Raw genomic sequence first — 24,149 nt, 5'->3', positions numbered from 1 at the left:
TTTTCAACTCAGTTATATGGGTTTGATGCTGATTTAAGACTGACTTCAGTGAAGTTACACTCCCATAAAACTGGTATAATGGAGTGGGGAACTCCGGCCCTAAGGATGTGGCCCTGTCTGAATGGTTCTCCTAGATAAAGATGTTGTCACTATAATTTATGATCTATGGTGTATCCTGCAACACCTTTGTTTTTTCATCTCGAAAGACTCCTCTGAAAAGAAATGCTAGTTAAATCATTGGAAAAAAGAAAAGGAGTACTTGTGGCATCTTAGAGACTAACAAATTTATTTGAGCATAAGCTTATGCTCAGATAAATTTGTTAGTCTCTAAGGTGCCACAAGTACTCCTTTTCTTTTTTGCGAATATAGACTAACACAGCTGCTACTCTGAAACCTGTTAAATCATTGGGTCATCCAATGAAAAATATGGATAACAGCCCACTGATAGAACAAGTTGCAAGAGTAAATTGTAGCTGGTGACATCCAGCTTCCAAGTTTTTATTTGTGAATAAAGCAGCATGCACCATTCTGGTGTGTAACAAGGTTATCTCCCCCACCCTTTGGACCACAAGAAGCAGGATGGATGCTTTCCAGGTTTATATGCACCAGAGTGTTCTTTATGAGGTTCCCTCAACCAGTTCATCAACACAGCCATGTGCAGCAACATACAAGTGGATAGAAACATTCACCTGAGCCCACTCTCTGGGGAAGGAGAAAGAAAAATCTCCTCCTTCTGAGATCCTGCAGCCTTTACCAGCGTCTGCCTCTTGTGCTTCCTTCCTCTTCTTTAACTATTCCCAACTGATGGGCTGATTTGTTCTCATTAGCTCATCACCGTCCTGCTTAATTAAGTCATTGAGCACCCATCACCCAATTAAGTCCACACCTGAGGGGAACAAATAGTACCTCAGTGATCAGAGTGTTGGGTCAGCTCTAGGCTACTAGTACTCTGTCACAAACCGGTATGCAGTTAGTGAATCTTCTGAGCACAGAGAAGAGCCTTCTGTCACTTGGATGAGATGGTAAGCTATGCATAGGCACACTTTTTGGATATGGAAATTATTGAGGGAAATGGAGGGAGTGGGCACAAACATTTTTTTTTCCAGGGACATGGGTTATGCTGAAAGGTCTGGTTCTTAGTCTGGGTTTTTCATATGTTCTGTGTCTTTGCCATCTAGAATTGGTCATGTCCATTTAAATCGGACTTGCTTGTACCTTACAATAAGTCTGGGTATACTGCAGCCAGATGGTGTGGAATGGGAGAGGAGTATTTTGCAGGGCTGACTATTGACATAAAAGGGATTATTTTAATTAGCTCAAGACCAGATGGTGAATGATAAATGAACTCTGATTCACTGTCCCCTTTTGCTACAATGAACATTGATCAGTGAGAAGATGGAAATCCCATCCTGCTGTGAACAGAGTATATACGGCCCTTTTATAGTCCAACCCCCCCCCATCTCTGGGTTTAACCTTGTTGGGAGTTGGAATAACAATGCCCAACAGAAACCTCAGTCTAAGCATTCTCCCTAAGCTTAGATGTTCATAGGGCTTTCCCTGCAGAGACCTTCTGTTGCTGACCTGCTTCCTTCTGCCCAGAGAATAGTTTCCACCTGCCTTATATCCTGGAGGAAGTAACAAACTGCAGCTGCTACAATGAGACAGCGGAGTTTAGGTAGCAGCTTTGTGCAGGATTCTAACACCTACTAACTGGGGTGGGGGTGTCAAAAGAAGACTCCTCTGAGCCAAGTGCAAGGGGTGCTCTTATTTCCTTACTCTCAAAGAGCCCTGTTGTTGCCTGAGAAATCAGTGTTCTTGCTCTATGTGGGGTTTCCCTTTCCATGGCAAAAGCCAGGAGGAGTTGGAAGTATCCTCCTCATGACAACTAGCCAGCGTGAGGATAGAAAGAAATCTACCATGAGTTGGCTGACTAGCCTCCTTACTCATAGGTGAATTCCAGCAGAAGGACCCCCAACCAGTTGGAGATAGCAGCCTTTGTAATCCAACAGTCTGCATCTGCACCTACAGGGCATGATATGCAGCATGCACCACGCTGATCAGAAGTGGGAGATTTAGCGTTAGTGGGGCCCTGTGCTCATCTTCATTTTTGGGGTCCCGCCTTGGGACCCAGCCAAGAAAAAGAACATTCTCTCTTATCTCCCCCCACCCCCATTTTTCATTCTTTTTTTCTTCATCTTTCTCCTATAAGTAATAGGAAGTAAATGAAAATAAAGTGAGGTACCTTGATTGTTTTTGTAGTCTTAGCCCTGGTCTACACTAGGCGTTGAGGTCAAATTTAGCAGCATTAAATCGATGTAACCCTGCACCTGTCCACATGACGAAGCCCTTTTTTCGACATAAGGGCTCTTAAAATCGATTTCCTTACTCCACCCCCAACAAGGGGATTAGCGCTGAAATCGGTTTTGCTGCATCGAATTTGGGGTACTGTGGACACAATTAGATGGTATTGGCCTCCGGGAGCTATCCCAGAGTGCTCAATTGTGACCGCTCTGGACAGCACTCTCAACTCAGATGCACTGACCAGGTAGACACGAAAAGGCCCGCGAACTTTTGAATTTCAATTTCCTGTTTGGCCAGTGTGGCAAGCTGCAGAGCTCATCAGCAGAGGTGACCATGATGGAGTCCCAGAATCGCAAAAGAGCTCCAGCATGGACCGAATGGGAGGTACGGGATCTGATCGCTGTATGGGGAGAGGAATCCATGCTATCAGAACTCCGTTCCAGTTTTCGAAATGTCAAAACATTTGTGAAAATCTCCCAGGGCATGAAGGGACAGAGGCCATAACAGGGACCCGAAGCAGTGCCGCGTGAAACTTAAGAAGCTGAGGCAAGCCTACCAGAAAACTAGAGAGGCGAATGGCCGCTCCGGGTCAGAGCCCCAAACATGCTGCTTCTATGATGAGCTGCATGCCATTTTAGGGGGTTCAGCCACCACTACCCCAGCCGTGTTGTTTGACTCCTTCAATGGAGATGGAGGCAACACAGAAGCAGGTTTTGGGGACGAGGAAGACGATGATGAGGAGGCTGCAGCAAACAAGCGGAGAAACCGGTTTTCCCGACAGCCAGGAACTGTTTCTCACCCTGGACCTGGAGCCAGTACCCTCTGAACCCATCCAAGGCTGCCTCCCGGACCCACCAGGTGGAGAAGGACCTCTGGTGAGTGTACCTTTTAAAACACTATACAAGGTTTAAAAGCCAGCATGTTTAATGATTAATCTGCCCTGGCATTCATGGCTCTCCTGGATATACTCCCAAAGCCTTTGCAAAAGGTTTCTGGCGAGGGCAGCCTTATTTCATCCACCCATGGTAGGACACTCTACCACTCCAGGCCAGTGGCACGTACTTGGGAATCATTGTAGAACAAAGCATTGCAGTGTATGTTTGCTGGCATTCAAACAACATCCGTTCTTTATCTCTCTGTATTATTCTCAGGAGAGTGATATCATTCATGGTCACCTGGTTGAAATAGGGTGCTTTTCTTAAGGGGACATTCAGAGGTTCCCGTTCCTGCTGGGCTGTTTGCCTATGGCTGAACAGAAATGTTCCCGGCTGTTAGCCACGCGGTGGGTGGAGGCAAAATGTGATCTTCTAACGAAAGCACATGTGCTATGTATGTAATGTTAAAAGCAAGGTTTACCATGAAAGAAAGAGTACCCCTTGTTCTATAAAAATGTGTCTTTTTAAATACCACTGTCCCTTTTTTTTTTCTCCACCAGCTGCATGTGTTTCAAGGATCACAGGATCTTCTCCTTCCCAGAGGCTAGCGAAGATTAGAAGGCAAAAAAATGCACTCGCGATGAAATGTTCTCTGAGCTCATGCTGTCCTCTCACACTGCCAGAGCACAGATGAATGCATGGAGGCAGACAATGTCAGAGTGCAGGAAAGCACAAAATGACCGGGAGGAGAGGTGGCGGGCTGAAGAGAGGCCTGAAGCTGAAAGGTGGCAGCAGCATAATGAGAGGAGGCAGGATACAATGCTGAGGCTGCTGGAGGATCAAACTAGTATGCTCCAGGGTATGGTTGAGCTGCAGGAAAGGCAGCAGGAGCTCAGACCGCTGCTACAGCCCCTTTGTAACCAACCGCCCTCCTCCCCAAGTTCCATAGCCTCCTCACCCAGATGCCCAAGAACGCCGTGGGGGGGCCTCCGGCCACCCAGCCGCTTCACCCCAGTGGATTGCCCAAGTAACAGAAGGCTGGCATTCAATAAGTTTTAAACTTTTAAAGTGCTGTGTGGCCTTGTCCTTCCCTCCTCCACCACCCTTTCTGGGATACCTTGGTAATTATCCCCCTATTTGTGTGATGAATTAATAAAGAATGCATGAATGTGAAGCAACAATGACTTTATTGCCTCTGCAAGTGGTGATCGAAGGGAGGTGGGGAGGGTGGTTAGCTTACAGGGAAATAGAGTGAACCAAGGGGTGGGGGATTTCATCAAGGAAAAACAAACAGAACTTTCACACCGTAGCCTGGCCAGTCATGAAACTGGTTTTCAAAACTTCTCTGATGTGCACCGCACCCTCTTGTGCTCTTCTAACCGCGCTGGTATCTGGCTGTGCATAACCAGCAGCCAGGCGATTTGCCTCAACCTCCCACCCTGCCATAAACGTCTTCCCCCTTACTCTTACAGATATTGTGGAGCGCAGAGCAAGCAGTAATAACAGTGGGAATATTGGTTTTGCTGAGGTCTAACCGAGTCAGTAAACTGCGCCAGCGCGCTTTTAAATGTCCAAATGCACATTCTAGCACCATTCTGTACTTGCTCAGCCTGTAGTTGAACAGCTCCTGACTACTCTCCAGGCTGCCTATGTATGGCTTCATGAGCCATGGCATTAAGGGGTAGGCTGGGTCCCCAAGGATAACTATAGGCATTTCAACATCCCCAACGGTTATTTTCTGGTCTGGGAAGAAAGTCCCTTCCTGCAGCTTTTGAAACAGACCAGAGTTCCTGAAGATGCGAGCGTCATGTACCTTTCCCGGCCATCCCACGTTGGTGTTGGTGAAACGTCCCTTGTGATCCACCAGTGCTTGCAGCACTATTGAAAAGTACCCATTTCGGTTTATGTACTCGCTGGCTTGGTGCTCCGGTGCCAAGATAGGAATATGGGTTCCTTCTATGGCCTCACCACAGTTAGGGAATCCCATTGCAGCAAAGCCATCCACTATGACCTGCACATTTCTCAGGGTCACTACCCTTGATATCAGCAGATCTTTGATTGCATTGGCTACTTGCATCACAGCAGCCCCCACAGTAGATTTGCCCACTCCAAATTGATTCCCGACTGACTGGTAGCTGTCTGATGTTGCAAGCTTGCACAGGGCTATTGCCACTCGCTTCTCAACTGTGAGGGCTGCTCTCATTTTGGTATTCTTGCGCCTCAGGGCAGGGGAAAGCAAGTCACAAAGTTCCATGAAAGTGCCTTTACGCATGCGAAAGTTTCGCAGCCACTGGGAATCGTCCCAGACCTGCAACACTATGCGGTCCCACCAGTCTGTGCTTGTTTCCCGAGCCCAGAATCGGTGTTCCACCGCATGAACCTGCCCCATTAGCACCATGATGCCCACATTGGCAGGGCCTGTGCTTTGAAAGAAGTCTATGTCCATGTCCTCATCACTCTTGTCACCGCGCTGATGTCGCCTACTCGCCCGGTTTCGCTTTGCCAGGTTCTGGTGCTGCATATACTGCTGGATAATGCGTGTGGTGTTTAATGTGCTCCTAATTGCCAAAATGATCTGAGCGGGCTCCATGCTTGCCATGGTATGGCGTCTGCACAGAAAAAAGGCGCGGAACAATTGTCTGCTGTTGCCCTGACGGAGGGAGGGGCGACTGACAACATGGCTTACAGGGTTGGCTTACAGGGAATTAAAATCAACAAAGGGGGTGGCTTTGCGAGAAACTGAATGGCTGCCTCAAGGATAGAACTCAAAACCTCAAGGACAGAACTCAAAACTGGGTTTAGCAGGCTGTCGATTTCACAGAGGGAGGGAGGAGAAAATGAATACAAAACAAATCTGGTCTATTTCTTGTTTTGAGCCACTTCATCTATCTTTATAGATCATGCTGGCAGCAGACTGTGCAGTACGACCGCTAGCCATTGTCACCTCCTGGGTGCTCAGCAGAAGACAGTGCAGTATGACTATTAGCCATCGTCTTCTGCTAGCTGCAGATTAAAAGACAGTGCACTGCTGGTAGGACTCAATCGCCATGAGACAAAACAAGGGAAATGACCTGGCTGAGTCACTCCCATGTTTGCCCAGGCGCCCGTTTAAAAGAGCACCCAGGACTACGTCGATGACGGCTACCAGTCATACTGCATTGTCTGCTGCCAAAAGGCAATAAACTGCTGCTGTGTAGCAATGCAGTACCATGTCCGCCAGCACCCAGGAGACATACGGTGACTGTTAGCTGAACATGCTTGCCGTGGTATGGCGTCTGCACAGGTAATTCAAGAAAAAAGGCACAAAACTATTGTCTGCCCTTGCTTTTACGGAGGGAGGGAGGGAACGGGGGCCTGACGATATTACCCAGAACCACCCACGACAATGTTTTAGCCCCATCAGGCACTGGGATTTCTACCCAGAATTCAAATGGGCGGTGGAGACTGCGGGAACTGTGGGATAGCTACCCACAGTGCAAAGCTCTGGAAGTCGACTGTTGCCTCGGTACTGTGGACACAGTCTGCTGACTACATGCACTTAGAGCATTTGTGTGGGGACACACACACTCGACTGTATAAAAACGCTTTCTACAAAACTGACTTCTATAAATTCGACCTAATTTCGTAGTGTAGACATACCCTAACTTATTTTTCCACAGACCACTTGAAAATCGCTGAGGGTCTCAGTAGACCACTTAATGATCTGGCCAGGAGTTAGGGTGTGGAAGGGGGCTCAGGGCTGGGACAGGGGGGTTGGGATGTGGAGCGCTTACCTGGGGTAGCTCCCGTTTTGTGCAAGGGGTGCAGGTGGGGATGTGTGTGGGGGAGGATAGGGGCTGGGAGTGTGCGGGGCTGGGGGTGTGGGCAGTTGCAGGAGTCAGGAGGGCAGGGAGAATGTGAGAGGGGTGCAGGAGTCAGGAAGGGCAGGGTGCTGGGGGTGTGTGAGGGAGTGCAGGAGTCAGGGCTGGGAGTGCAGGGTCTGGGAGGGAATTACGGTGCAGGAGTTATGGTGCAGGGTCTGGCCCAGAGTTAGGATGCAGGAGGGGGCTCAGGGTTGAGGCAGGAGGTTGGGGTGCAGAGCACTTACCTGGGGCAGAAGGGTGGAGGTGGGAATATGGTGTGTGTGTGTGTGTGTGTGTGTGTGTGTGTGCAGGAGCTCCCGTTTGGTGCTCAGGATAGGGGGGAGGATTTGGGGGGGTGCAGGAGTCAGGGAGGGCAGGGTGCTGGGGGTGTGTGAGGGGGGTGCAGGAGTAAGGACAAGGGGCTCGGGGTGTGGGCTGGAGTTGTGGGGGTGCTCCTGTCATTGGGGGGCCCCATGCCAGGTACTCTGTTTCACTGTAAATCTGCCTCTGTTAATCAGAAAAGAGTAGTTCTGGGTATCTTGTCCCCTGAGCTACACCCGCTTCCAGTGAAAAATGAAAAATGACCAGTGTAAGCCTCTGGGACCCTCTTCCAGTCCTGTTTTGGCTAGGGAACATCAGAGTATTAGGTAGTCTGAGTGGTGCACCCTATTTAGTGGTATCTGAAGCAGCTGCTCTTAGAACTATTGATGCTGCAAGCCAGGTCTGCAGCTGTCCTGTTGAGGTAGTTGCTCCTTCTTCAGTCGCAGCAAGGCATGCTACAGTTAGGGCTGCTGTCTTATTTCTGCTCTCCCATCATCCTTCTCAGGATGGCTTTCATTTCCTCATTCTGATCACATTCCTCCCGTCATGTATAATCAGTTGGAGTTCTTGCCCCTGTTCTTAACAGAATGTATAGAGTCCAGACTTAGCTCCCTGTCACAGGTATGTTAGCAGCTGGCTGTCAGCAGGCTTTCAAACTTTCCCCAAGTGACATCACTTTCTCTGACCCTTATGGAGATTCTTTGGTTGTTTTCTATAATCGTATTTGATGCTGTATCTCTCTGTATGCTCTGTCAATTAGCAAATCCATGCTGGCACCCAAGCCCACTGTGATTTTAATGGGTTAGGGTTGCATTAACTGGAAGCCAGATTCATCCCTTGTATATGCCCATTAACATGATCCTTGACTTCAGTATAGTTATATCAGGGATGATTTTGGCCCTGGTGATTTTAAATAGTTGATAAGATGGACAGTACACAATAGCACTCTCTGAATATTCATGATCGACCATTTCTCTTAGTCTATGAATGGATTTTATTCTCATCAAATGTTTTCTTTGAGAGCCTGGTTCATGTTCTGTTCATCTCTCAACTACTTTGGTTTCATGATTGTCTGGTTATGTAGACTCCCTCCTCAGGTCCTATGCTACCAGCACTCCTACCTATCTTCGAGACACCACTGACTTCCTGAGGAAACTACAATCCAACGGTGATCTTCCTGAAAACACCATCCTGGCCACTATGGATGTAGAAGTCCTCTACACCAACATTCCACACAAAGATGGACTACAAGCCGTCAGGAACAGTATCCCCGATAATGTTACGGCAAACCTGGTGGCTGAACTTTGTGACTTTGTCCTCACCCATAACTATTTCACATTCGGGGACAATGTATACCTTCAAATCAGCGGCACTGCTATGGGTACCCACATGGCCCCATAATATGCCAACATTTTTATGGTTGACTTAGAACAACGTTTCCTCAGCTCTCGTCCCCTAATGCCCCTACTCTACTTGCGCTACATTGATGACATCTTCATAATCTGGACCCATGGAAAAGAAGCCCTTGAGGAATTCCACCATGATTTCAACAATTTCCATCCCACCATCAACCTCAGCCTGGACCAGTCCACACAAGAGATCTACTTCCTGGACACTACAGTGCTAATAAGTGATGGTCACATAAACACCACCCTATACCGGAAACCTACTGACCATTCCTACCTACATGCCTCCAGCTTTTATCCAGACCACACCACATGATCCATTGTCTATAGCCAAGCTCTACGATACAACCGCATTTGCTCCAAACCCTCAGACAGAGACAAACACCTACAAGATCTCTATCAAGCATTCTTACAACTACAGTACCCAACTACTGAAGTGAAGAAACAGATTGACAGAGCCAGAAGAGTACCCAGAAGTCACCTGCCACAGGACAGGCCCAACAAAGAAAATAACAGAACGCCACTAGCCATCACCTTCAGCCCCCAACTAAACCCTCTCCAACTCATCATCAAGGATCTACAACCTATCCTGAAGGACGACCCATCACTCTCACAGAGGTTGGGAGACAGGCCAGTCCTTGCTTACAGACAGCCCCCCAACCTGAAGCAAATACTCACCAGCAACAACACACCACACAACAGAACCACTAACCCAGGAACCTATCCTTGCAACAAAGCGCGTTGCCAACTCTGTCCACATATCTATTCAGGGGACACCATCATAGGGCCTAATCACATTAGCCACACTATCAGAGGCTCGTTCACCTGCGCATCTACCAATGTGATATATGCCATCATGTGCCAGCAATGCCCCTCTGCCATGTACATTGGTCAAACTGGACAGTCTCTACGTAAAAGAATAAATGGACACAAATCAGACGTCAAGAATTATAACATTCAAAAACCAGTTGGAGAACACTTCAATCTCTCTGGTCTCTTGATTACAGACCTACAAGTGGCAATACTTCAACAAAAAAACTTCAAAAACAGACTCCAACGAGAGACTGCCGAATTGGAATTAATTTGCAAACTGGATACAATTAACTTAGGTTTGAATAGAGACTGGGAATGGATGAGTCATTACACAAAGTAAAACTATTTCCCCATGTTTATCCTCCCCCCCCCACTGTTCCTCAGACGTTCTTGTTTACAGCTGGAAATGGCCCACCTTGATTATCACTACAAAAGATTTCCCCTCCTCCCCCGCTCTCCTGCTGGTAATAGCTCACCTTAAGTGATCACTCTTGTTACAGTGTGTATGGTAATACCCATTGTTTCATGTTCTCTGTGTATATAAATCTCCCTACTGTATTTTCCACTGAATGCATCCGATGAAGTGAGCTGTAGCTCACGAAAGCTTATGCTCAAATAAATTTGTTAGTCTCTAAGGTGCCAGAAGTCCTCCTCTTCTTTTTGTGAATACAGACTAACACGGCTGCTACGCTGAAGCCTTTGGAAAACAATGGAATTTTGCACAGTATGTACCTGGTATCCCTTGACCCTGAAAGCCGCCCTTTTCTCGGTGGATGATACTGATAGGTACCATCACGATTTCAGTGTAAATTGGTGTGGCACTTAGGAACACACATCTGAAAATAAATCTGTCTTTAGAGGGTTAAGCTAATGCATTCTGTTCACTGGCACAGCACAACTCCTTTTAAAACCCTTTGCTTGCTTCATGTTGCCTCCCTCAGTTCCCAGGGCTGTAAACGTGAGGAGCAACTCAATATGATTTTTAATTTCTATTCCTTTCTCTGTATCATTACATTCACATGTGGCTGCTATGATATGAGTCCAGTGATTCCCCTTGCTGTTGTCTGCATTGCCCAAAGATATTTATTTCAGTTTCAAAGTTTTTCATTGGCATAAAGTTTCCAGTCAGTTTTCTAACTGCTGTAGTGAAGTCACCTGCATTCCCTGTATGTCAGTGCAGTATCAAAAAGATATATGCATGGTCCCCAGCAAGGTGAAATATCATGTATCTTTTGTAACATTGCCTGTAATGCTGAACAAAATGAGGAGATGCAAATCTCTGAGCCTATTTATTACAAATAGTTCCTACAGAGTCTAGTCTGGTTCTCTGCCCAATTGAAGAGAAAATAAAAGGCATGTGTGTCTGCTCTGTTATGCTGGGGCTTTGTGTGCTGGTGTCCCTCCCTGGTAGGGTGACCAGACAGCAGGTGTGAAAAATCGGGACAGGGTGGGAGTGATAGGAGACTAATTCAGAAAAAGACCCAAACATCGGGACTGTCCCTATAAAATCGGGACATCTTGTCACCCTACTCCCTGGCAGAACTCATTTCAAACCAGGGTAAAAAGTTCTGCTGTGGAGCGACACCAGCCCAGAACCAGTGTGACAGAGTGGATAGTCATGCCCCAGAATGTTCAAGGCAGACATTCTAGTGCAGTAGGACAGAGCTTATTGGTTGGACTTAATGACATTTGTTTTTTATAACAAGTAACGCCTAGAGATCCCAGCTGAGACTGGGACTCCATTGTGCCTGGGGCAGACAAAAGACTACAGTCTAAATGGAAAAGACAAAGGCTGGGAGGAGAAACAGGCACAGAGGGGCAGTAACTTGCTGAAGGTAAGACAGCAGGTTGGTGTCAGATCCAGGAATAGAGGTTCGGTCTCTCCAGCCCCAGTCCAGGGCACTATCCACAGGACCATGATGCCTGGTGTAACTCAGTTGAAGTCAATACAATTACCCCAGAGATGAATTTAACCTATTATTTTACAACTTCAGAAGTTAAAGATGAGAAGATGAGTTAGATTATCTAAGCCATTCCCTTGCCAGTGTAGAGGCATAGCCCTTACTGTACATCATAACAATACAAATATGAAAAATCCTTTGATATAGTTCTGTTAACATTCTGATAAACTGTTAGCATATTGAAACATAATAGAGATCCATTCTTTCCATATATAGAAGGCAGGTAGCTGTTCTTTCCATGTCAGTTTTTACATAATTTTAAACAAAGTTAGATGTTATTTCTCTTCCATCACAATCCTTCTGTTTGTTGCTTTTTAAAAGGCATTAACAAGACACAGATGGCAAGGTGTAGAAAACTCTTTCCATCTGTAACATCTGGCTTTTTGATGAGCTCCACAAGTTGGGGGCTTCCTTAGGTCTTGCCATGCGGTATGGCTGATAATTGACTGCCTGCCTGTGATATCTGCCTGGTTTTATATCCTATTATCCACATATTTCAAAAGAGAATAAAGGGTTCTTTTAAGACTTCCAATTTCATTCCCATTGACGTCAGTGAGGAGTTTGCCATTCACTTTAAGTGGAGTAGGACTGAGTTTTGGATCCTTCCTATCATACACATGCAGTTTGTCGTATAGCCCCAATTGTGTTTTAGTAAGGATTTGCATAGATCTCTCAAGACTGATCTCTTGGCAAAGCCCTCTTGTTAAGTACATATATTGTGCACTATGGCACTTTTCATCTGTTATTGTCTAAAAGTGCCCATGCCTGACTGCAACGTCTGCTTTGTTACAGGATTTTGTTTTTGGCTCTCATACCTCAACATACCAACAAAATTAACAGCTTTCTGTGGAAGTAAAAACTGTACATATCAGGTTTCTAGAAATAAGAATTATGTGCTAAATTTAAACCATACGTAGGTTTTTTTAAAAGTCCCAGATTGCTTTGCAATAAGGCCACTTAATTAAATCTGATAGTGAATCATACATCACAGTATAAAAAGGAAACCAACAAAATATCCCAGAACCATGGTTAAAAGTAGCATGCTTAGCATAATGTGTAATTTCACTTTTTATGCATCTCGTTTCCTAGTTTCAATTAGGTAACTGTCTTTTTCTTTCTTTTCCCAGAGTTAATGTTACACTAATAAAGCATCATGCTGAATAGGATGGCAAGGGAATGTTTATACTCACAAACTTGTATTAGCTATCCTCATCCAATCTGAATTAAAAAATAAATAACATGGCTGAAACTCCTTCTCCAAGAGCTGGAGGGATTTTTACCGAATTATTTAGGGCATATGCATTTTTAAAGTATTTTTAGCTAGAGATTAATAGGGCGAATATCTGTTAACAGCCATAACTTTCATAATGATATGCTAGCCATCTCCACTGTGAGGGGAACAAAAATATTCCCTTCTCAACTGCAGATCTTAGGGGCTCTGTTTGTATGATAAACAGAACATTAGTGTAATTGTGGCTGTGCTACAACTCCATTGAAAATTACTATATTTTCAGAGTGACTGGGAACTGAAATATTTAACTAAGGAAGCCAAGCATAGCCTTTTCATGATTGTTATCTTAGCCAAACAGAGAAGATTAGCAGCAGTTAGGATGATGCTTAAATTAGAACTGTATGGGGCTGCAAATACGTGATTGCTACTCACTTCTAGCAGCTGGTTTGGAAGCAAGAAATATCCAGTTCCAATATGAACTTCCTCTTCTGGCTAGCCATTAAAAAAAAAGTCTGGGCATTTCATAGCTGTTATTAATTACTTAGCAGAGATGTTTATGTTGGGCTTATCAACAGGAAATTAGAAAAAAGTTGGGAAAATCCTAGGAAAATATGAGAGCAAATACTTAAGCATCTTCAAAGTGGTTTTGTTCCATATTTTATCACCACACCCCACTGGGAATCAGCCCACTTTTGGATACCTATTATTGGGTAAAATGTTCTATGTAGTACTGATATTTGACTGCTGTTCACAGACCCTTGCAGTAAGGAAAGGCAAATACAGTGCAGCGTTTCTGACAGCATTGGGGGACGCCTAAGAAGGAGAAGTAAAAGTGAAGAAAATCCATGGCTCCACCCATTGTAGGGGACCCAAAACAGTTATGACGGCTGATGCCATTAAAGGGTCCACGCTGCAACAAATGCTTCCTCTTGAAAGCTGGCTGGTCATTATTGTGCCCTGGTCTTGTGGGGAGTGGGACATAGAGTGCAACTTTCTCCATTGGTAGCTGGCAGGATCTTCCCTGATCTTGGGAGGATGAGAATCCAGAGCACAGACACTTGTCAGCAGCTTCACTGTGATAAGAGATGAGGATGCAGAGGCCAAAAGTCTGCACTGTGAGCCAAGAAAAAGGAACCCTGCAGAATCCTTTTGTCTTTACTGCAGGTCCCACTTGGGGCTCTGCCCAAGCTCAGTCAAAATAAAGTACTCCTTAGAGTGGCACTTACAGGCTTTATTTAAGCAGGAGAGTTGGTTAACCAGGGTTCATTAAAACAGTGTTGTACTGTAACTTACAGGGCTAATTACCTGAAACATGCCAGAAAAATGATCCATACTGGCTGTGGACCTTAAATATTTTTAAAAAAACCTCCCATGAGCTCTCTATCAGGTTTCCCAAATGAATCTCTCAGTCCCTGGCCTAGAGTGCCTGGCATAACTTCCATTTCCGTTAGCCGTCAGGCAGCTGCTAAACAGCAAAGTTCTTGCCTTTGGGCTGGCTTTTGGAAGACCCTAGATGTTTAAGCTTTTGGGAAGAACATGGACTCTGCTGTGGCAGGCTCTATGCTATGGTAAAAGCTAAAGGTATAACAACTGACATTTTTGGAGAGTTTTAAGGTCTGTTTTTCTCACTCTGATGCTGGGAGAAATGATTTTGAACTGGCTTTTTCAAGACTAAAGTCAGGGATTTTTACACTCAATTGTAGAGGTAGTTGAAAAAATAAAATGAAATTTTATTAACTTTAGTTGTTGTTGAAATTCAAAATATTTTGATGAGCTCCGTAGCAGCTCAAAAATAATGTTTTTATTGAAATAAAAATTGTTTAATTTTTGCATATGTTGCAATTAAAAAAAATGAAAAATGTCATCACTTTTTGATTATTTTCAACCAGCTCAAGTCAACTATTTCAAACAGATGTAACCTTGGGCTTTGGAATTTCTTATTATGATCGTCTCTCCTGGAATCAAATTAAAGGAAAATGGCTAGTCTAAAATTACCATCCATAATATCGGTCCATTAATCTTATTCTGTTAATCTAATCTAATTCCTCAGTTTTAGTCACTGTGGTCTTCAGACATCAGTGTTTCATGTATGCAGAGGTACTAATTCAGCTGTTATGCTGGAGATGCGGGTTCATCCTGCTTTATAAGAGTACTGGTCCAATTTCTCCAGCTGATGGCTAAAGGAGATGGGGAAGGGAAGGAGCAAAGGATCTCATATGCATGTCTGGTGCAATTCCATCAGGTGAAGGGTTTCTGAAAAAAGATAATTGAGTATTTTTGCTGTAAGATTCCCCACGGTTCAATTTCAAGGTTTTGCTGCTAGGTCAGGGGTGGGCAAACATTTTGGCCCGAGGGTCACATCTGGGTATGGAAATTTTATGGTGGGTCATGAATGCTCACAAAATTGGGGGTTCGGATGTGGAAGGGGGTGAGGGCTTTGGCTGGGAGTGTGGGTTCTGGGATGGGGATGGGGATGAGGGGTTGGGGGTGCAGGAGAGTGCTCCAGGCTGGGACCGAATGGTTTGGATGGTGGGAGGGGGATCAGGGCTGGGGCAGGAAGTTGGGGCATAGGAGGGGATCAGGGGTGCAGGCTCCAGGCGGCATTTACCTCAAGCAGCTACCGGAAGCAGCAGCATGTCCCCCCTCCAGCTCCTATGTAGAGGTGCAGCCAGGAGGCTCTGTGTGCTGCCCTGTTTGCAGGTGCTGCCCCTGCAGCTCCCATTGGCCACTATTGCCAGCCAATAGGAGCTGCAGGGGCAGTGTGCAGCGCCCCCTGGCTGCCCCTACACATAGAAGGCGGGGGGGTGGGGTGACATGCCGCTGCTTCTGGGAGCTGCTGGAGCTTGAGGGCCAGATTAAAATGTCTGAAGGGCTGGATGCAGCCCCCGGGCCATAGTTTGCCCACCCCAGTGCTAGGTTATTGCCCTGAGGAAATTTCTACTGAATAGAACGTCCCAATTGACTCACCATCTTATTTTTCTGGCGAACAGCATCAGACGTTGACCAGTTGATGTGGCAACAAAAAGATGTAGTCATTTAAGGGGGAAATCTCCTACAAAACTACATGTAAGTAGGGAGGACTCTGTCCAGTTATGGCTTTCCATCCGTATGCTGTGTTTATCTGAAAGCTCAGGAGACTGAAGCCTTTGTTTGTGATTAGGGGCAGCTAGCTCCAGCAGAAAGGGCATATGAATAGCGGTTGAGGCCTGGTTCTCTTTCCACCTCCACAAATCACTTGCCCTCAGACCTTGGGTAAATCAGTTGGGTGTAAATCTGCAAAAGTGTCTACTACATTTGGATACCAAACCTAATATACTGACGTCTCAAATTGGGGACCCCAAAAACCCAAAGCACCTGACATTTGCCAACACTTGAAAATTTAGGGCATTAATATGTTTCCCCCTTCTATTGCTCATTTGGGGTTTAGAATGATTTCCAGTGCCCACGAAAGTATAACTTCAATAAACCCAATGAAAATGAATGTTAAGCAGCAGCTTTCATATATACTATAATGGAGCGGGAAGTGTGTTAAGGGGACCAACTTTAATTCGTTATGCTACCATTAATTGTGTCTTGTCAACTTTTTAACGTTCATCATCTTTTTGCAAGGATTCTCTTGGTTTAAGACACAGACATCTCTTATTTCTGCAGCATATAATCTATGACCAGTGTGTAGAATGGGGGAGAAGATCATGTGATGATGGAATGATCTGATTTTTTTTCCACATGAGTGCTCAATGTCTGAATTCTGTTAAACAATGGTTTCAATTTTTCCTCTAAATGTACCACAGATCAAGCAATCTTCTCAACTCCTATTTGTCTGTCAGGCACTTCACTTATCTTGGAGTTAGTAGACAGCTTAAGAGCCATGTTTTTGCTATAACATTATTTCAGCCATGTCACCTCTGTTTTCAATTTGGATTATTTTTTCCCCCATCAAGACAGTGTCCCAGGTTTTGTGGTCAAACTTTGCTAAGACATGCCTCATCAGCACTGGCCTGCCCTCCTCCCCAAGTGACTACACCAGATGTGCAGAAAAGGATGGATAATTGGTTATCGGATTCCAGTTAGCAGAGGTCAAGGTGGTATTTGCCTGGCCTATCCTCTACTTGCCATACAACTTGCTGTTATTACAAGGGTTATTCAAGCCTATAATCAGCTGAATTCCACTGAGATGGAACCTTCTGCTTCAGTGAGTTGTTTTTCTGCTGCATTGAAGCCAGGATTTTTCTATCCTTGACAGCGGGGATGAAATGTCTGTAGATTTTATAAACTAGACCCTTCTTACTTTTAGTTCTTCTAGTTCTCATGTAGGAAATCAGTAATAAACCAGATCAAGTGCAGCGAGTGAAGAGTAGTATTTCTCAACAACTACAATGTTTCCTAGCAAATACTTCTGTAGAATAGTATGCCTTTGACACAAACTTTGTCTTGATGCAAAATGTTATATCTTCAAAAAAATGAATGTGAAACTATGGGAATCATCTTAAGACCCTTTTGAAATATGGCTTGTGTTCTCAAAATCTCAACATCTGCAAATGAAAATTATGTAGTTTGACATATAGCTACCTGATTGGTTTGCACGAATGGCATCTTACTATGCAGTTGGCTTGCACCACTACAATTTGTGTGCATGAATTCAGGGTTTTGAATGTACAAAAATATGGCTGCAAAAATGTTGTTCGAAGGAGACTTGTATAAGTGGGTTCCAGTGTTGATTTCAGTGGAGTTGCACTGGTGCAAAACTAAAGTAATCCTAACACAGTTGAGAACAGGGACTATTTTTGTCTCCCCCCCCCACCCTTTCCTTCTCTTCCTGGCGGTCCTTCTCTTTCATCTTTCTTCTTTACTACTACTTCTCCTCCCCACCCCCGCTTCATTGGTCTCTGACTTGCTAATTAAATCCTGGCATACCTATGATCTGGGGTTCTGCTCAGGTTGACTTGCCAGTTGGTGAAGGAAGTGAATAAGATAGATGCTAGCAGAGAAAAACATGAACCCAAGGTGTTTGGAGATTTTAGACAGATTTGCAAGTCTCATACAACAAAGGGCCACATCCCAGGAGGTACACAATTTTCTAGTTTCTGACTTTCCTAGGAAATGGCTTTCTTGTCCTGATATTTGTATATAGCTAGAGAAACAGCTTTGTAAAATGTCTCTTATTTTTGACTAAAACAAACTTTTTTTTAGTGTGTGTAATGGAAAGAAGATAATACTGAAAAAAAATGGGGATTAGGTTTGTTTTACGAGAATAAGCTTGAAAAAGCCTGCTTGAAAAAGCCTGGGTGTGGCTGCACATACTTGACTGATAGCTGGGGGTTAGGGCAAGGAGGGGAGAAGCCCTGCACGGTTACAGTACCCTTGTTCTTGTATTAGGAAGTGTTAAAAGGGAGCACCTGATTTCCCGTCTGTACCATACATTGCATTTTCCTCTCTCGTCTCCACCTCTGTTTGTCTCCTCTCTGACCGCTACCAACTCTTCCACACACGGAGTCTTTCTATAACTCCAATTACTTTCACAACCTCTCTTTGACCAGTTGTAGCTTTCCCAAGGACAGATAATCCTTTTCTACTTCTAATCCAGCCAACAGCAGAGAGTAATTGCATGAGCACTCAGTTTCCATCCTAATGTCATGACTGAACAATTTTGGATAAAGTTCCAAACACCGGCATGTCTACACTGCACCAGGGAGAGAGCCTCCCAGACTACGTCCCCAGATTTGTGCTGCTGGAACTCATGCTGGCACACTAAAAAGAGCCATGTAGGTGTTGTCGCTGAAGGGGAGGGGTGGGCTTGAATGCCAAGCTGCAATGTGAGAGCAGTGTCTGCACAGCTGCTCTCAGCTCACTATTGCAAGCTCTGCTAACACCACACTGTGAACCTGGGCTGGGAGGCTTGTCTCTTGAGGCTCACTCAGTTTTCCAAGGAGAGGCTGAAATGAAGATGAAAAATCTTTATAGAGGTACGTACGATGCTTTGTTGGCATTACCTCATCGTGGCTGCTCTTCTCCCATTCTGTGCACAATGCAGCAAGGTTCTCACCATTAACAAGGCAGGCCAGGTTTTGAATATTTATACTGACATGGCCAGTGGCTGAGCTGATAGAGGGACTGGGAGGCAACCAGCCCACAGTGGTTAACCATAGGGCTGCTGGGAGTGGGGAAAGGAGTAATTTGCCGTGAACCCCCACACCTGAGTGCTGGTGTGACCCCATGTGCTGGGTTGCAGTGCTTCTCACTGGAATTTGGCCTGGCAGCCCCACATTCACAAAGGAGCGGTGGCCACTGAGTGGCACTGTGATTCTGTGTGCCAGGTTGCAATGCCTGCAGAGAGGAGCCGGGCCCAGCCCTGTGGGATAGGAGTTGCTGCTGTGGGCTGAGTGCAGGGTGGGCTTGCTCTCCAGCCCTCTGCCTTTCTCAGGGACTCCCCTTTGCACTAAACTGGGATTAGGGTTGCAGAGGGTGCTGCTGCGGGTGATCGGTACCTCCTTGATGGAGTGAGGAGGAAGTGGCACAAATAACCCATCATACCTCTCCGCCACTCGTCATGGCTACAAGTCAGTTTTAGAAACGAGATTTAAAACTCTGCTATAATGAGAGGAAGGCTGGCCTTGTGCTTAAGGCACTTGGGACTGAGGAGATCTGGGTCTGATTCCCAGCTCTGTGACACACTTGCTGTGTGACTTTGGGTATGGCTCTTTGCCTCAGTTCCCCACCTGTAGAATAAAGAGAGCTCCTAGAATCCAAAGCCAGGAGGGACCAATGGGATCACCTAGGCTAATTTCTTGTATAACACAAACCAGAGAACTTCCCCAAAACAATTCCTAGAGCCTATTATTAGATTCCTAATAATTCCTTAGTAAATTCTTCCAGTGGCTAATTACCTTCACTGTTAAAAATTTACACCTTATTTCCAGGCTGAATTTGTCTAATATCAGCTTCCAGCAACTGGATCATGGATTTTACCTTTCTCTGCTAGACTGAAGAGCCCATTATTAAATATTTTGTTCCCTGTGAGACTATTTAGATTAATCAAGTCACCCACTAACATTCTCTCACCCTTTGTGTTGCCTATTTAGATTGTAAGATCTCTGGGCCAGGGACTGTTTCTACTGTGTGTGTGAGGGCTGACTAAAAATGTGCTGTTTTGGATGGAAAGCTGGGTTTTCAACTAAATAAAATTTTTGGTAAAAAAGTGTCTGCTTTCTCTTGGAAATTTGGACTGTTTGTCAAAAAAAAAAAGAAAGAAAACTTTTCTGTTTTCAGTTCTTCCATGAAAAATAGAACTTTTTCATAGAAAACTTTTACAATTTTTTTTTTAAATTTTTGTCCAAGTTTTCCATAGGGTGGGAAACTCATTTTCCCACCAGTTCTAGTGTTTGTCGAGTGCATGGTAAAATGTTGCCTCCAGGTGCTAGTGTAATACCATTAAAAATGAAATTCAAAGTATTGCCCAGCCTACATTTTCTACATTAGAAAGCTAGTACTCTTTTAACTAAGTCAGTGTTTAACTGGCAAAAATCCTTAAAGTAGAGGTACCTACACTGGTGACCTTGGAGTTCAGTGCCTAATTCCTTTAAATGCCTTTGAAATTGCCAGTCTAAGTGACTTGCCCAAGATCCCAAAGGGAAGTCTGTGGCAGGGCTGGGAATTGTATTTGTGTTTAGTGCCTCCACAGTACAGATAGAACCTGCTCATCTTCCTTTCTGTATCCCCACCAAAATTACTTGCCAGAGAAGACTTTAATCTCTCTATGCCATGTTTTATGAAGAATGATGAAAATGGGTCAGGTGAGTTTATGAAACTTTACCAAAAGTGTATTTTGGGTGTGAGATTTTTCAAAAGAGTGTGCCAAAGAGTGTGATTCAAAGCCCACTGAAGTCAATGATGTCTTTCCATCCACTCAGAGGTTAAGATGAGTCCCTTGGTGACTTTCAATGGGGCTTCTCCTCCTAAGTTACTTGGACATTTTTCAAAATACCACTCTATAAGTTAGATAAAATATTATTTCCACTTTATAATAAACAATTTCCTTTAGCTCCATGTATTCTGGAGAAATTTCGCTTGGAACTTAACTTAACAGTTAAGTTAACAGAGGAACTTAACAGAGCTCAGAATAGAATTATAAATCATAGAATCATAGAACTATAGGGCTGGAAGGGACCTCAAAAGGTCATATAGTCCAGCCCTGCATGCTGAGGCAAGACCAAGTATATCTAGACCATCCCTGACAGGTGTCTGTCCAAGCCTTTCTTAAAAACCTCCAATGTCAGGGATTCCATGGCTTCCCTTGGAAGCCTATTCCAGTGCTTTTAACTATCCTTCTAGTTAGAAAGTTTTTCCTAATGTATAACCTAAATCTCCCTTGCTGCAGATTAAGCCCATTGCTTCTCATCCTACCTTCAGTGGACATGGGGAACAATTGAGCCCAGTCCTCTGTATAACATCCCTTAACATATCGGAAGGCTGTTATCAGGTACCCCTCAGTCTTCTTTTCTCAAGACTAAACATGCCCAGTTTTTTAACTGTTCCTGAAAGATCAGGTTTTCTGACCCTTTTATCATTTTTTGCAGCTTTCTTCTGGTCTCTCTCCAATTTATCCATGTCTTTCCTAAAGTGTGGTGCCCAGAATTGGACATGATACTCCAGCTGAGGCCTCACCAGTGCTGAGCAGAGTGGGACAAATACCTCCTGTGTCTTACATACAACACTCCTCTTAATACACCCTGAATATTAGCCTTTTTTGGAACTCTATCACATAGTTGATTCTCATTCAATCTGTGGTCCACTATAACCCCCAGATTCTTTTCAGCAGTACTCCAGCCTAGCCAGTTAACCCCCATTTTGTAGATGTGTATTTAATTTTTCCTTCCTAAATGTACTACTTTGCACTTGTCTTTCTTGAATTTCATCTTGTTGATTTCATTCCAATTTAAGTGCCATCAAATGTAATAAATAGTCAGCATGGAGAGCTACCAATGCTTCCCTGTTCTCTATTAATTACACTAATTAACATAACAAGGGCAATTGTTCTCAGGATAAAATTCAATTTGAGGTGGCAGGCTTCAGAGTGGTAGCCTTGTTAGTCTGTATCAGCAAAAAGAATGAGGAGTAATTGTGGCACCTTAGAGACTAACAAATTTATTTGAGCATAAGCTTTTGTGGGCTAAAGCCCACTTCATCAGATGCATGCAGTGGAAAATACAGTAGGACAGTGCTAATAAGCAATGGTCACATAAACACCATCCTATACTGGAAACCTACTGACCGCTATACTTACCTACATGCCTCCAACTTTCATCCAGACCACACCATACGATCCATTTTCTACAGCCAAACTCTACGATACAACCGCATTTGCTCCAGCCCCTCTGACCGAGACAAACACCTACAAGATCTCTATCAAGCATTCTTACAACTACAGTACCCACCTGCTGAAGTGAAGAAAGAGATTGACAGAGCCAGAAGAGTACCCAGAAGTCACTTACTACAGGACAGGCCCAACAAAGAAAGTAACAGAACGCTACTAGCCGTCACCTTCAGCCCCCAACTAAAACCTCTCCAACGCATCATCAAGGATCTACAACCTATCCTGAAGGACGATCCCTCACTCTCGCAGATCTTGGGAGACAGGCAGTCCTCATTTACGGACAGCGCCCAACCTGAAGCAAATACTCACCAACCACACAACAAAAACACTAAGCCAGGAATCTATCTTTGCAACAAAGACCGTTGCCAACTCTATCCACATATCTATTCAAGGGACACCATCATAGGACCTAATCACATCAGCCACACTATCAGAAGCTCGTTCACCTGCACATCTACCAATATGATATATGCCATCATATGCCAGCAATGCCCCTCTGCCATGTACATTGGCCAAACCAGACAGTCTCTATGTAAAAGAATTAATGGACACAAATCAGACATTCAGAATGGTAACATACAAAGGCCAGTAGGAGAACACTTCAATCACCCTAGACATTCAATAACTGATTTAAAAGTAGCCATCCTTCAACAAAAAAAAACTTCAAAAAAGACTCCAATGAGAAACTGCAGAACTGGAATTAATCTGCAAGATTAATACCATTAAATTAGGCTTGAATAAAGACTGGGAATGGATGAGTCATTACACAAACTAAAAACTATTTCACCATGCTAATTATCCTTCTAATGTTACTAACACCTTCTTGTCAACTGTTTGAAATGGGCTATCCTGATTATCACTACAACTGTTTTTTTCCTCCTGCTGTTACTCCTTAATCGATTAGTCTCGTTAGTGTTGGTATGGCAACCCCCATTTTTTCATGTTCTCTGTGTGTATATATATATCTTCCTACTGTATTTTTCACTGCATGCATCTGATGAAGTGTGCTTTAGCCCACGAAAGCTTATACTCAAATAAATTTGTTAATTTGAGGTGGAAATACTATGAACCTGATTGTCACTTCTCACCTTGGATTTCCTAAAAATAACTGTCATTTCCCAAACCATTAGCAAGTTTCTCAGCCTCCAGATAACTCCTGTCTTTCACAAGTCACAGACCTGAAGAAGAGCTCTGTGTGGCTCGAAAGCATGTCTCTCTCACCCACAGAAGTTGGCCCAATAATAGATATTACCTCACCCACCACATCATAGTAAAGGCATTCACTGTCTGATCTCTGGTCTGCTGGTATGCCTTTCTTTGAACATTCTAGGACAGTGACTTAAGACACAAATGCATGCCACTGAGTTTGTTGTTTCACTCTCAGAATTGTCCTTTGGAAACTATAAAGACACACTTTAAACTAAACCCCATGTAGGAGACAAGGAAGTGAGGAGAGCCATGTTTTATACCCATTTATACTGTACTCATGGAAATTTCTTAGTGTCTTAAGTGCCACTAAATATTTCTAAGCAGGATACATACAAGAAGCTGTGTTGCTGGAATAGCAAGTATTTATTTAACAAAAAAATCTAAGCGCAAGCCTCTTCTTAATTTAATACAATCATTAGTATTTGCCAAGTGGAAATACATAGATTCTTTAACCAGCTATGAAACCACTTCAAAGGTCAGATGCTCTTATATCCTGACTGGAATAGTTTGTGTTTACTTTTGCTTAATGTGAGAGAGTGGATTTTTTTCCACATCTGTTCAGCGCTTTTTCAAGTTAAAAAAACATTTCACAGAGTTGTGGCAGATGGCACCAGGTAGCACCTTTATGATACTCTTCTGAGCTTTTTCTTCTTTATGCTTGTTGTTAGAATGAAATGGTGGTGGGGTGGGATGGGCAACAACAACATAAATGTATACGCTCATAATGGCAGGTATTGCCCAGAGTTAGTCTGTCTTATTCAACTGAACAGGGGAGCCAGGGCCCCTGCCCCTGCCTTTCTTGGCTGAGTAAGAACTACTT

The 24,149-nt window shown here is 44.3% G+C and overlaps 1 long non-coding RNA gene across 1 annotated transcript in view; it reads left to right on the top strand.

The window, feature by feature from the left end:
* The first annotated feature begins 896 nt into the window (after window positions 1–896).
* Window positions 897–24,149, top strand: part of LOC122455896 — an 80,406-nt gene continuing 57,153 nt past the window's right edge. The window contains exon 1 of the long non-coding RNA XR_006274404.1: window positions 897–1,022. This is a non-coding gene — a long non-coding RNA (uncharacterized LOC122455896). The remainder of the gene's footprint in view (window positions 1,023–24,149) is intronic.

Source organism: Dermochelys coriacea, chromosome 9, assembly GCF_009764565.3.
Source record: "Dermochelys coriacea isolate rDerCor1 chromosome 9, rDerCor1.pri.v4, whole genome shotgun sequence".
Classification (NCBI taxonomy): Eukaryota; Metazoa; Chordata; order Testudines; family Dermochelyidae; genus Dermochelys; species Dermochelys coriacea.
Note: the sequence above shows the minus strand (reverse complement) of the source record. Positions and strands in the feature narration are given on the sequence as shown.